This window comes from Apteryx rowi, unplaced genomic scaffold (genome assembly GCF_003343035.1).
Source record: "Apteryx rowi isolate R43461 unplaced genomic scaffold, aptRow1 scaffold_652, whole genome shotgun sequence".
Taxonomy (NCBI): domain Eukaryota; kingdom Metazoa; phylum Chordata; class Aves; order Apterygiformes; family Apterygidae; genus Apteryx; species Apteryx rowi.
Window position 1 is genome coordinate 373,777 of NW_020450930.1, and position 15,142 is coordinate 388,918.

Sequence of the window (15,142 nt, forward strand, 5' to 3'; positions counted from 1 at the left end):
GGGGAAACCTTTTTTTTTTTCTTTCCTTCTTAATTCAATTTACATTTATTTCCATTGTACTTTGGAAAGTCATTTTGCACCAAATCATTATTATTTCTATCAAGTTTTAGACAGACTTATTTTACTTTATTAAATCATGTTGCAAGAGCACTAACTTGAATCAAGGAACTTGAGCAATTTCATCTTAGTCCAAACCGGCAATGTCTCACCTCTTATAGAACACTCCATCATCTCTTAGTTTGTAGTTTTCTATCTTTGCTGCAGTCACTGATACAGTTTACACCATATAAAATATTCCAGTACTAATGGATCGTTAGTATTCTTTAACTGCAAGTATACTCTTTTAAAATAGGTTTTCTATGAGCACTCCTATGTAGAACACAATTGCCTGAATAGTTAGGTGAAATCCAACACAATGGGAACAGGAGCACTGCTGAAAACAAAGACTGCTCTTTYTAAGCCTGAAATGAAAGCATACCGAAAAGTTTTCATATTTCCCAGAATGTGTGTGCATTTTAATTATTCTTCCGTTTTTTTCTCTGTTTGAATTTGAAGGAGGGGAGAGTCAGTCTATAAGGCCCAATGGCCCAATTGTGTCCAGATATCTCTGTCCCCAAAACTAATTGTCTGTACTGGATAAATTTGGAGACAGGTATATACAGCTGTTGTTGCTGCTACTGAACAGTCACATTTAGGAAATGTTGCGTGTCGTTCCACCTTCTCTTGTCTTCTCACTCAGCCTACATCTAGAAACACTATTCTCATTCTAATAAGCACCCTGAAGGAGAGAACAGCATTTACAGACCTGCTCCCTTTATCCAGTCCTGCCATATTCTTTTCCCTCTGTCATAGAAAGAGTCCGTTGCCTGTATCAGTACAGCAAAGAACCAGTCTAGTCTTATAATTTACTTCCTCTGCATTTGCATCAATATCTAAACCCTCCTGCATTCACCTATAGTTCCCCCCCCCCCATAATCCTCACAAAGGCGGCCACCATCCACTAACTTCTTCCCCACAATGTGGTCTTGACATTCTTTCCCCTCATCAGTCAGTGGAAAGATTCACAGCAGACTATACTGTTAGGTTCAGTTGGGCACTGCTTCTCTGTGTTTGTTACGGTCTAAAATCAACAGAGACCAGCTGCTCAGCCGAGCAGGAAAGCTTTGTTAGAATGACAAAAAAATTCCCATACATGTATGGTTGTATCATATTAGTTCTCATAATCATGCCCAGATGACTGGTAATTCTGAACAAGATCGCAGGGACTGTCAAAAGTACCTGRTGTAAACTATTTATTATAGTAGTCTGTCTTCTTCTGTTAGTGGTGAGGCCTCTTACCCTTAGCCATGAGTGTTTTCATGCTTTTAGAACCCCAGGTTCTAAAGTCAACCCTCCTTTGCTAGTAATACTTGCAAGCAAGCTAAAAATTAAAGTCCCGCTTAGTTTCAGTGGGGCCGTACTCCTAATTGACTAGAGGACTTTATAAAATACCTCACTGCTTCAGACAATCATCTACGCTTATCATTGACACTTTGAAATACTGTCCTCTAAGAGCTTCCAGTGCCCATGACAGGCAATGAAGAGGAGTCAAGCACTGGCTCACTGATGCACAGTCCTGGCTCACAACCTCTAATTAGCTCCTGGAGACATAATCAAGATTTACAATGGAAACCACTGCATCAACCAGACAGCCAAAAATCTCCCTTAGCATTAAAAAAGCCCCCAAAATGTCTATCCCTGGCTCCTGAAAATTAACCACAGCTGTTGCTGAAAACTAGTCCAATTCCACAGGAAACCCACAGAACTGGCAACTTTAAAACAGTAACAAACTCCCCCAAGCTTTTAATYATGATCCCTCAAACAGTGCTGAGCCAAAGTGGATGCATCATCCATTCTGCAAAAAACCCTCATCATAGTTCTCTCTGCTGGCCTTTCCCACTGTCACTCACAGGTCTCACCAGCACGCAATGGTCAAACAGGGAACCATTGAAACTTTCCAGTATGATTTACAAGAAAAGTACATTTCAACATACTTCAGGTACGCAGCCCATGAACAAATGCACAACAGTTTATATGCAAATACTCACTGTTTTCCCAAAAACTTGGGGCCAAATTCTGAACTAATTGGAGCCTTACGCAACTGTTGACTCTAGTGAGAACAAACAGGTGTTATGTCAATTATCACTGTGAAATAGCCCAGATTTGGGGTTGCACTATGACAACTTTGTACCGCTGACATAAAAGACCTTAAAATCAACATAACCAGGCACAGGAGGCTCATCAGTGTTACAGGGAGGAGTAGTATATAGTCAAAGGAAAAGAAAAAATGGCCAAGGTTTCCTCCAATCCAGAAAATCCCAATGACTTATCTCCAAGGAGTATTTAACAACTTGCATAAGTTAGAGCAAGCATAAGATTGCTCTAATATACACCAAGTAGATGGCTGGCTCAGTGCATGACTGAGATAAAAATTGCCTCTRTATATATATAAAACTCTGTAATCCAAGACTTTCTTTTGTTTTCAGAGGGTATTCTTATTCTTTGCAAAAATAAGAGAAGGTTTTGCCTCATGCTCAGAAAAGCAATTGAAACTACCTCCACTCTACAGAATTACACTGTGCCTTCCACCAGCACTGAGCAGGATTTCTGTCTAAGTTCTACTCACAAGATCCTACACACCACTCGTTTTTCTGAAGGAAAAAATTACCTGCAGCAACTGTGTTTGACCTGCCAGTTACTGAAAAGTAGGTGGAATTCCTATTTTTTGTATATGTATGTATGCTCTTTTGTTGCTTTGGGAGTCAAAAGAGCCATGGTTCGGTCTCCTGATTGCAAAGGAAGCACCAAGCAGTAAAGGATCTGCCAGGACACAGAGGGCATTGCCTGCCAATCAAGCAACATTGTGTTCTTTGGGCTCTGAATGTCTGTCCAGGAATCATGACAGATGATGTTTAAACCTGCCCAGTTGTGTTGATTAAAGATGATGGAACATAAGCAAAAAACTGTGGGACAGTAAGATGCAGCAAATTTAATTTACACTACTTATGTGAGTTTACGGGTGATTTCTACAATTAGCTTCATAACATGAATCTTCAAAGGACAGAGGCAGTGGGAATTCAGCTTGATGTCTTTATATGTGCTCAGGAAATAGGCTAAGTTTTTAATATTGTTTTGCCTATTTATCAGTTTGCTGAAGACATTTTCAAAGCATTTCACTTAACCATAATTCARAAGAGGAAAAAAGGAAAGCTCCCTACAGCTGAAAGCACATCAAACTTCTTGAAAATATTTAAGGAAAATTTCACATAGGCAGCATCAAAGCCTGACATCAACTACAGCTGCACCACCTCAGAAGACTAGAGGAGCTTCACAAATGAAAGGGTATCATGGTAGTATCTGCCTAGATCTGTAGCTAGCTATGTCGCTTTGGCAGATATGTGAATACTGGACAAACAATTTAGCGCTGGCAGGTGCCCCAGATGCTTTTAGTTAGGCTGAGAGTACAGATGTATACTCATATGCATATGACATAATCAGTCTGGGACAATATTTAAAACACAATCTTTACTTGTTCTTAAAGCCAGATGCTATAATAAACAGTTGTATTAGCAGCCTTTGGACTCTGGCATGTGTACTAGATAGACTTCCTGAACACAGACAAGTGCTGGAAATGTTGCCTCATTAGGAGAAACTCTTCCCACATGCTCTGGGACTGTTTGGAATTCCAGTGCTTGAGAAATTACCTCATTCCTAGGCATCACCTAATTTGAAACACAATCATGCCAGACATCTTTGCATTATCGCTTTAAGAAAGTTTGCCAGTTCTTTATGGGATTAATAGACAATAAAGAGGGTGGTTGCATCATGCCTCTCAAAGCCAAAAATATTAATCCCAAAGCAGAACCCTCCTATGTTCCATTACTCAATGCTTGAGATACCTGTGCAAATGGTTTCTTTATATTTAAAAGCAAAAATAAATTTTAATTTTTAAACAAAAATACCCATTTTTTCCACACTTCTGTTTTTCTTTAGAATAATACTTCGCTTTAGAATAAAAACTTCACCTCACCATCAAAAAAAATCAAAAAGATGGTCATTAATACTAATTCCAATTAAGCTTTTCAAAAATATGAATAAATAAAAATTAAGAAGAGAAAAAATCATCCCTAGTGCAATTACATTAAACATCCTGAAGAATTAAAATAGTGTCCAATTTAGTCCACTCAGTAAGGATGGAAAATAAATGTAAATACATTTAATGAATGTGTATAGTGGGTAAATGTATTTTAAGAATATGCATTATCCCTGGAATCTTTTCAAAAACAGAAGGGAAATTCATCCAATCATTGGTCCTGTATTTTTACTAGAATCGCTTAACTTTACTATTAACATAGTTGTTGTGCAATCATCCATACAGCTCTTTCCAGGTGGCTTAAAATAAATCAGGCTCAAACACAGTATATCTGATGTAACAATGAAGTCCATTCTCTCATGATTTTGTTCATGAAATTACATGCAAGAAGTTTATGGCAGAAAAGAGGTTTGGGGAGAAAAGTTAAGGCAAATTAAACCACTTATCTTATGCTTTCTCCTACCACTGCATTAACTGAATATAACCAGAACCTAAAYTGCAAGTCAGGACAATGCTCACAAGAATTTTGTCTTACACACTAAATATTTCCACATCACTGACAACTTGACTCAATAAAAAGATCAGACTCAGAGAGTTCCATTAAATCAGTTCAAAGTTTTCACTGCTTTTAACAGCTCAAAATGAGATCCATTACTGCCAACTTCTGAAATACCAACTAACAGATCAAAAATAGTTTTATACATACRCATGTATCAAACACAGACATCCACTAAAATATTGGTTACACAAAAGTAGATAGACACTCTATGTGAAGTATTATGCAACAATAAAACGCTCGTTCCTGAAGGAGGTTTAGAAACCAGTCCAAATGCAGCTGAACTAAACAAGAGTCCTTCTATTAATTTCAATAGACTTTGGATCAACCCCTGATTTATTTATCTGCATCTACTTATGAAGACCCTCAGGGTGCCCATTGACTCATTAGATTAAATATAGATCAACAAAAAATATCTTTGTGATTCTCATTTCCTCCATGTTAAGGAAACAGATTATCTTGGGCTAAGTAATTAGCTGGTGAAGTAAAACTATTGATTTCTAAAGAATAACGTCTGTTTTTGAACATTTTTCTGCCTCTCCTGCCAAGCCCCATGGAGATATTTTATATGAGATATTATTCAAAAGCTGTAAGTCTGCTAAATTAAACATGGGGCTCTGGGGTCTTTGAAAATTAAGTGTGGAGAAATCAGAGACTTCTACCTATACAACATAGTGAAAACAAGCAGCTACAAAGCACACTGTACTTCATTGTTTTGAGTTCTTCAGCCCATTACTAAAATTTAAAGCCAGCACTTGGGTTTATAGCTTCTTTCTGCAGATTTCACATTTCTCATCTTATTTTCAGTGCTGGAACTGGAACTTTTTCTGTTTCTTTTTCAAATGAGAGCTAAGAATAGATTTCCTCCTAGCATGTTATTAATACTCCTGCTTTGGTGTATATTTGTCTTTGTTTTCCTATGTCACTTTGAAGTTACATTATTCTGTTCATTGTTTTTGACATTCACATTGTTTTTATGCTTTCACCTCAGAGAAACTCAGATACTTGAAAAGCTATTTGAGATAATGATATTTGGGTGAATCATTTGTTCACCTTACTATTCTTTTTGGTCTTTAACATAGAGAGACCTCTGTGGTTAGATTTGTTCAGAGCACAGTTCAGCCAAGCAGTCTACTCTTCTTACTCCTGGAAACAGTTCAGCCAGGTTCTACACTGATTTCACAGCCAATTACAATGACATGTTTCCTAGCAAATATCTTGGTCACCCCATTCCCAACTAGCTGATACTTTATTCCAATTCTTCTTTCAAGTTTTCCCTCTGATAAACTATTACATTGTTTACCAACAGAGCTACATTACAATAGTTGTCAAAGATGACAGCAGGGGGCATCTTCACCGTGACCTTCCTGTTTTGCGAAGACATGGCATTCTCTGGGCATTTACAATAATGCTAAGATATTGTTTCAGTTTCTTCTGCTTTCTCTCATAGAGAAAGAAACCCTTCTCCCGAGAATATCAGTACAAGGCCAAGACAGCACTTAAATTCCACTTACAACATCAAGTCAGGGTAAATTTCATGCTTAAAGAATTACAGAGGGAACTGGTTTCTTTATTTGACTTCTTTTCTCCCACTTAAGAAAAATTCAGTTTCTTTGACTTCACTGTGTAGCTGGACTTTTTTCCTCAAATATGTTCTGCAAATCACAGGTGGCCCCAAATTACAGACAACTGTCTGATAAGACATGGACTAAGGTATAAAGTGATGCATATAGAAAATAAAAGAAACATTGAAGATTCACTGACTGAAGGCAAGAGTATTAATTAGCACTTGGAACATGATTATATGACGGATGAGCTGCAGGTTTACCTTTACAACACTATTCATTGATATCATATTTATCATACCTTTGTTGTCTATAATAATATTGACAAGTATGTATGAATAGTAATAGTCCTGCTCCATGGAATGATGTTTCTCTAGCCCCTGTCCCAGAGGCATTCCCCACTTGCTGTATCTGCTTCTCAAAGACAAGAATACATGTCTCTATTTTGCTTTTTCTAGAATCAGAAACAGGACAACTTCCCTGCTCAGATTTTGTACAAATGAGGAGAAAATTAYCAAATTCTGTCATATGAACATTCAACCCCCTGTATAGTACTGTTTTCTGAGGGATTACTTTTTTCCTGAATGAATGCAAACCAAAAACATTAGAACAAAGAGGGACCAAGAGAACAAGTCCCTGAGCTTCTCTCTAAAGAGCTAACAAGACCCTTTTATAGAGAAACCTCACAACATAATGCATGCTTGCCTGTCCTCCAGTAATTTACAGGGATCTTCATGTGCTCAGAATTTTGTCGTGGGCAAAAGGGGACATACCTCATACATTGTATGTTCAGCTAACAATTTACTATTAGTGCATTCAAAGTCTTAACAATCTAATCAAAATGTAACAGCCACTAATTATTAGCCTAGTTGCAATAATACACTTATAACGCTTAATCATAGTTGAGACTGATATACACAAACTTAGAATCTATCTCTTTCCTCTGGTGTTTCTCTGGTTCATCCTCCCAGTGTCCCTTTGAGTCCTAAGGTCCATGGCACCAGGCTTCCTCCTCCAGAAAAGGGTAAGAGAGTATCACAGCATCCTGACTTCTCTGCTGGGAGGAGTTTGATGCCAGTGGTGGGCATCCCTTTCTCCTTAGTTTTGGGGTCCACTTGAGAATCTTTGAATGTGTTTTTTTTAAAAACACAGTCTGCTTTCTTTTCACTGCTTCCCACCTACAGTGTGAAAGCTGCACCAGAGCTTCCCCAGTCCCAGGGCACCCAAGGGGCTGGTTTTTTGCTACGCAGAGATGGCCCAGTGGCAAGTCATGACCAGCAGATTCACATGGTTCACAGAGACCACCATACCAAAAGTATTGTCAATGTTTTCAAATGAGTTTCAAAGAACTTTGCTATCAAACAGGCTGGATAATGAAGTCTTTTTATATTTTTAACCACACATTTTTAATGTAACTAGCCCACATTTTCAATATGATGCTTTTCCACAAATGTTGATGTATTTAAAAGAATACAAAGAAAACAACACATGCAAGTATTTTCTTCTTATTTTTCAAAGAACAGTAATCTAAACTGAGAAATTGTTTCCCAATAACCTAAGAAGTGTTAGTAATTAAAGGCTAATACATAATATTTCCAGTTTTTCTATCACATCAGATGAAAATCAATATATGACAAGAGAAACATCTAATTGTTGAACATAAGCTTATCCTAAACTTAACAGATACAACTCCATTTAGGTAGGTAACATACAGTAACACTAGAAAAGGAGAAGCTATAACATTAGGGATCAGAATGTCAAGTGTTTAAAAACCAAACAATTAGACTAATGAAAAATGTTTCCCATTATTAGACTGTCTCATAAATACTTATTAAGCAACATTAATAGCAGTGGTAAAAGATTTGGGTATAATATAATATATGATGTGTATCATCCATTTGCCTCTGCTTATATTAAGTATGTGTGCGTTATTTATGAACAGTGAAGTTGTAAGTTTAAAAACCCATTTTGGGAAACAAACTTAGATTAGGCACACTCAATATAGGTCACATTGTTTTTTATCAAGTCTTGTAACTTAGAAATACAGTACAGTGACTCATGTCACACAGAGCCACATTTTAGCCCTGTTTACTGCACTCTGTGGCTCCTCCATGTCAAAGGGGAGCAACATGGTACCAAATTTACATGGGCTTTCAACCAGCTTTCAGACTCCAGTTTCAAAACATGTGGGACTAATTTTGAAGCAAAAGTCAACCTTTAAATCAAGCGACAAGAAATAATGAATCATTTTAAACAAGGTTTTTAACCATCACAATGGGAGAAGTCATCAAACAACCCATGTTCAGTTCCTGGAGCAGTGTTTAGGCACACGGTGGGCAAATAAAACCTGAAACAACTTTACTTGTGATTAAATATGCTCTCTCTAGTTAAGCGTGTGTTTTATTTAGATTCACTAACTTTCTTCACCCATCCCACATACCCCACATATCCTAACCCCACTGAATCATCATAAATAAAATCTCACAAATGTCTGACTCCGATAATATCTACCCAACAGCATCCTGGTCTGCACTAGACTTACTGCTCTAAAGACCTACAGGATACATGTCTTCAAAATGCTCAGAGGTAGAGTACAGTAAGAATCAAAAAGCAAGTATCTAAAATCCATTTTTTTAAACTACTGGAATGCTCCAACAGGAGCACTTGTTATCTTAGGACAAACATCCTGGATGTTTAAACCTCCTGCCCTAAAACTATTTGCTATAGACAAAGTATATCATTGCATGAGACAAAATACCTCTTAGAAGAAGGACACATGAACTGAAGCTMTTATTCTGCACACATCTATACTTAGGATATGTGAAATGAAATGCCTACCACTCCTGCTTTGCTGAGACTAAATCAGGTAGTGCCACCTCAGAGCTAGAGGTCAAATCTTTGTGTYGGACACCATGTGAAAGAAAGAAAATGAAATACAGTAAGTTCATTAGGTGTTGCAGTAAAGTGTTACTTTACTTATAACAAATTACCCACAACCAGACCCTACAGTGATCAATGTGAGGCGAAAATGAGGAGTTTGTAACAACATATCAAGAACCAAATTTGTTTGCCCTGTTGCCAAGCATAAAGCTTATTTCCTCTTTTAAGTCCAGTTAAGAGTCCAGTTTATGTTTAGGTCCTCTTTTTGAAAGCTTTTCATCCTGACCCTTCAATGTCTACTCAGCTAAAAGCAATATACAAACAATAGGGCTATAATGAAGTGTATTCTTAACTATCTCTCTGGTACCAAATAAAAACTTTAAGTGATGTTTAACATTTTGGGGAGAAGACACTTAAAAAGAAAGGTGTAATGTGCCTATCAAGTTATAACAGATTGCAAGCTGAAAGTTGCAATAGACAATTTAATGAACTGCCGCTCCTCTCTGGAAAGGTAATCCTACAAAAAGAAAGATAATTCTGCTTTCCAGACTACCAAAAAATCTTCCTATTTTGGGGGAAATGGATGTTTAAACCTCCATTTTCCATCTGACAATTGTTCCAGTGCCTTTAATATTGAATATATGGGAAAAACATTTTAAAAATCTAAAAGTAAACTCAATATAAATAGCAAGAGCTACTTTGTCCAAAACGATCAAAAGAATATGGGAAAGCTTTGCAGGTTTTTATACAGCCAGTTGACTCRATTGGAAGATGCTGCTCTTCCTAAGTAGACAGATATCACAATAGCTAGCCCTCCCCTTCAGGAATAGCAGAACTGGAGTCAATCCCCCATGGTGACAGTAGGAGTCCAGAAAACTAAGGGTTGAAAGGGTATCAAGGATAACATTGAATAAATGTCCAACTGCATGAATCTGAGCAAGTCAAGCTTTCTGCCTCATTTGCTGCACTTCTAAACTTGTGTTACCATTATCTGCCTCAGTGGGATGTTGAAAAAAACAGTTAATTTGTGTATGTGTAACACTTGAGAGTGGATTATTATTTTATCACAGTAGCACCCAGGAAATCGCATGAAGTTAAGGCCCATACAAGTACACAGCCAGAGGCCAATGGGAAATCTGTGCCTGTTACGAACAGAGAGTAAGCCCTCCACTAGCAAAAATTTTCAGAGCTTATCTTAAGTTAACGGTGCTGGGAGAACTTACACCAGGTTCTGTTTGGAAACCTGTAAAGCAGCAAGAGCAGTGACTGAACTCTCTGCTGCTTTTCAGGGAGCTCCAGTTGAGGCTTCTGCTGTTCATCAGTGAGGCTAGAGCTGAGCAGGTCAACGGGTATTTCAGTACCGGCTTCAAGAGGAGCATGAGGASACTCTAAGTTATCAACCGCAAGTCTAGCATAATTTATAAAAAAGCAAAGGCAGTTTTGAAAACTTATCCTGGGCTCAAGAATAAACATAGAAATGGCAAACAGAAAAATATATCTTAAATAAATGCTTTTGACATAAATAAGAAATCCACAGAGCGAAACAAATGACATGACACTACCACCACTACTATGAGTCAATCCCTTACAAAAATCCCAGTAGCAGCAGAAAAACTGAAAATTATTAAAGATAGTAGTTAGGAAAGCCCCATCTCAATAAAGACTACACAAATCAAAAACCTAGAAGTAATTTGTTAAACAGATTTGAAAGAAAAAAAACATAATCATACAGTTAAATAACTAACTTGTTCAAGAAATGATAAGCAAAATGTGATAATATTGCTGTCAAAACATTTCATCAAAATGGGATAACTAGGAATCTTAAATATTTCTATTTCATTTTATTTAATTTATTCAGAAAAAGTATTATTTTGTGACACAGAATGTGGAAATTTCACTAATGACATGCAGCTAACAGCAATTGCTACAGTTTTAGTTTTAAGTATTTAGGATCAAGGTGAAAAATATTAAAATCAAGGATGTTTATCAGCATTTTTAAGGCAGCATATGTTCAATATTCAGTTAATGGAGRCAAGAAATACTGTTACACTGGTACTTTCCTTACAATCCCCCGCTTTTTTTCTGCTTATAATATTAAGGCTAGCTTAATTCCATCATTTCTTCCCTGCTCCAGCTCTATCAGCTCTCCACCAGCCAATTGCCTCCATACAGAAGGGAAGAAAATGATTATCATAAAGAATAAGCAGGGAAGAAAAACTTTACAGAACAAGTGACTCCAGATATAAAGTTAGGAAATTAATTCTTATAGATGGAGGGAGAAAACAGGGCAAGAGAAACAGGAAAGCTATGTATGGTTTGACTATTTTTAAACTGGACTTTTTTGTCAAATAATCTGTTGTTAATGAAAAGATAAATCAGAGGGAAATATCTATTGGACTTAAGCTGTAACTAGGCTGGTTGATACACCACACAGCACGAAAACTACGGATAAGTAGAAAGGGAAGAATTCAAAATCCTAAGCACTGGAAATAGTATGTTGCTGTGGTATACACAGCTTTCCATGCAAGAGCAACATTCCTTTCAAAAGAAACAACAGAAAGTTACAGAGATCTGATCCAGGTCTTTGCTGGTTAGCAAATTATCTGTGTGATTATTTTCATATCAGTGCAATAAGGGTACATGTATAAGCTCATTACCAGTGTGATTTTTTGTTTAAGAAATGCATTGACATTATTCTGTATTGAAACATATCATAATACTTCCAACCCCAAAGAACGTTTTAAATGGACAGACAAGGAAAATAAAAAGCAGAATATTCATAATACTGAAGGATCATGATAAACAAAAGGATCCATTTCACATCTGCTAAATTCCGGTCTCTTCCTAATGATCGTTATACTACTGGGCAGGGCTCATTAGCAATCTCTTCTCCAAGCTGTTTTGTGGCAGGGACATACTGCAGAAACAGCCTTCACAAATCAGATCTGGGGCAGTTTCTTCCCAAATTCTGGACTAAATCCTACTAGAAGTAAAATCAAAAGTAGGTACAAGCCATACCAATAAGAGACACCCCACCAGCCAGTGACTGCCTTGTGCCCCAAGCACAAGGATGTAAATCGCTACATAAGCTTTTCCCTGTATGATATCCCTATTGATTACACATATGACTTTCATCCTTTTCTGAATTCTTGGCTTGACAAATATGTAACAATGAGTTTTACAGATTATGTACACACTTCTTTTTTTTCAGTGTAGCTACAGGTATTTGTTAAGCATAGAAGTACCTTGAGCAATGGGCTCAAAAAAGGCAAAATCATAAGCAAAGGATATGTTAAGAAACATTATTTCTTGTAAATCCCCTGAAACACCAAGTTATCAGGATACACTGAAGCAGCAATGAACAGCAAAAAATACTCTAGTAATTATTAATAGATGCACAGGGCATTCTTGAAGTATCAAGAGTAATACTTTGTTAAGTGACTGGGTTTCTGTTTTCTGCAAACAAAGCAAAATAAATCGCTATTATAATTTTTAGTCCACATACTGTTTTCCCAGATAAATATACTTTCTATTGCAGAGAAACAGCCAATTGGCAAAGTTATTTGGAGGAAAATGCACACACTACCTACCAATCATTTCAAGTACACTACAATTATTTTCTTTGGCAACTTGTGAAATGTTACTGACTGTACAGGGGGTTTGGTGTCCCCAGGATTGGTGATGCCCTGCTCACAGTACTGCTCTTACAAAAAATACCCTCTGCCAAGACAAACAGTGGCTGGAATTTGGTGAATTTTTCTTAGCAAAGATAATGAGGTGTGGTTGACTCCCATCAAGCTCAACCAGGCAAGTGCAACTGGGTTATCCCAGAGGCAGTGAGAAGGGCTGGCTGAAAACCAAAAATCACTTTTTTGGTGAGAAGGGGGGAAAAAACATTTTWAAAAAGAAGTCTGGAGAGATCTCAGAATACCCACTCCAGCTGAGAATAAAGCAGAGAAAGCAGCAGCAACTCATGGGGTTTACGAATTGTGATGGTCTTTCAGAAGTCTTCTGGATCACACTCATCCTCCTCTGCAAGCTCTCAGAAACAACTGCTAGTGGTGCTGAGGCTTCTCATCCAGTTATCCAAGTACTCAGGGAGGAACTCTATCACTCTCAGACAATCTGAAAATGGCTAATTTATCAGTCATCTTCAGCTTCCTGCCTTCCTGCTCTAGCCTGAGTACCTTTCCCTGTTGCTGATATTGTGCTAGGCTTCTTATCCTTTTAGTGAGGACTGAAGCAAAAAAAGTCATTAAATACTTTAACCTTCTTGGTGGCATCTGTTGTTGGCTTTCCTTCCTCTTTGACCACCTTTCTCCATAGTAGCCTTCTTTACATATTTACAGAATGTCTTCTTGTTATCCATTGCGTGCCGCCTTTATACATTATATCATGCCTTAGACTTTCTGATTGTGTCCTTACATATTCATCTGTTCTCCTCTTATATTAATCCTCATTTCTATTTCAGTACTAGTATTTTCACTGTCCATGTCATTTCTGTTCTGAGGATAAATTATTTCAGCTTCCCATTCACCAATTCAGATGATTTCATAAGAAAATTAGTTCTGATATTTTATGAAAATAATAGATTCCTTGCTATTCATTACAACATTTTATTTATTCCCACAATTTACATTATCCATCCAAGACTGTTGCTGCACCTAGAGGTTTGCTCTTTGTTGCAGATATTTTACATATGCAGAAGTATTTTTAATATGGCCCATAATCTAAGAAGAGAAAAAATGTGGATGCAGCAACCACCAAGTATATAATTTGGACTAATAAGAAAAGTAACTGAACTTTAGCTTTGAAGGCTGTGTTCAGTTCCCTGAAGGAATGTGAAATATATCTTTGCACTGATGGTATTTTGTCTGCAGTGTGTCAYATTAAATTAGCAGCAACTTTTTACCCATCTTTTCTGCTCAATTCCAAGAGGTTCTCAACATTCATATAGCAAATGTTTTTGCAAACAAGTGAATGATGAACAAGCTAAAATGATGAATAATTATTAAAGATTATTAATAAAAATTAGCTATAATACAAAGTTCATATGATTTTACATATATGCATATTTTTTTAAAAATCCAATTCTTCATAATTTTGGCAAAAGCTCTTCTTGAGGGCAGAAGCTTCCTATGTTTGGTCTCAGTCTGAAAAGATCTTTGCCAAGTATGACAAAATACAATTCAGATATCTTATAAGTTAGCAGATCACAACATATAAAATAGTTTAAGATGCTTTTCTTTTCGCTCAGATAACAGAAGTGTGTCTGGACTTTTTTCAACCCCAAACTTGGCAGGTGATGCTATTTTGAATAAAAATTTCATTCATATTAATATCTGTTATTTGCATAATGTTGCCATTGACATGAAAACCTTGTATCAATATTCAGGTCAAAATGGCTGCCACATATTATATCAAAGAAGACATGTTCATTTCTGCATTTAAAAAAAAAAGTTTCTTCATGTAAGTGACAAACATTTCTTCACCACTTTAAAGGCACAACACAGTTTTTAGCACTGGAACTAACATAGTAAATAAGTATGTGATTGAAAAAATTTATATCTCTGCAACTTTCTTTGTTTACATCAAACTCAGAGGTCTTGCTTTCTTTTTTTCTTTTTCTTCGGTCAATATATTTGCATTGGATATCCATCTGGGAACTCAGAAATACAATTTACCTTAAGATGCAAAATACAAGTATATATATCATTTTGCTGTATTCTTCTCTAAATAATTGTTTCCATATTTCTGGCTTCCTTTGGAAGTAATGTCAAATTGTTTTGAYTATTAGCTGATGAAAATTAGGAGATTTTCTTTCCATTATGCTGCCATCCAGATCTCACCTAATTCAAATTATTTCCCTTCATATGATGACTCAAAGTGCTGTTTAGCCACTTCATTCAAGAAATATATGCTGTTTCCTTTCTTTATTCACTAGTTTTGCAGGGTTATAAAGAACCTCAGAACTTCCAAACAYGCTCACATGTACATCCAGAATCTTAC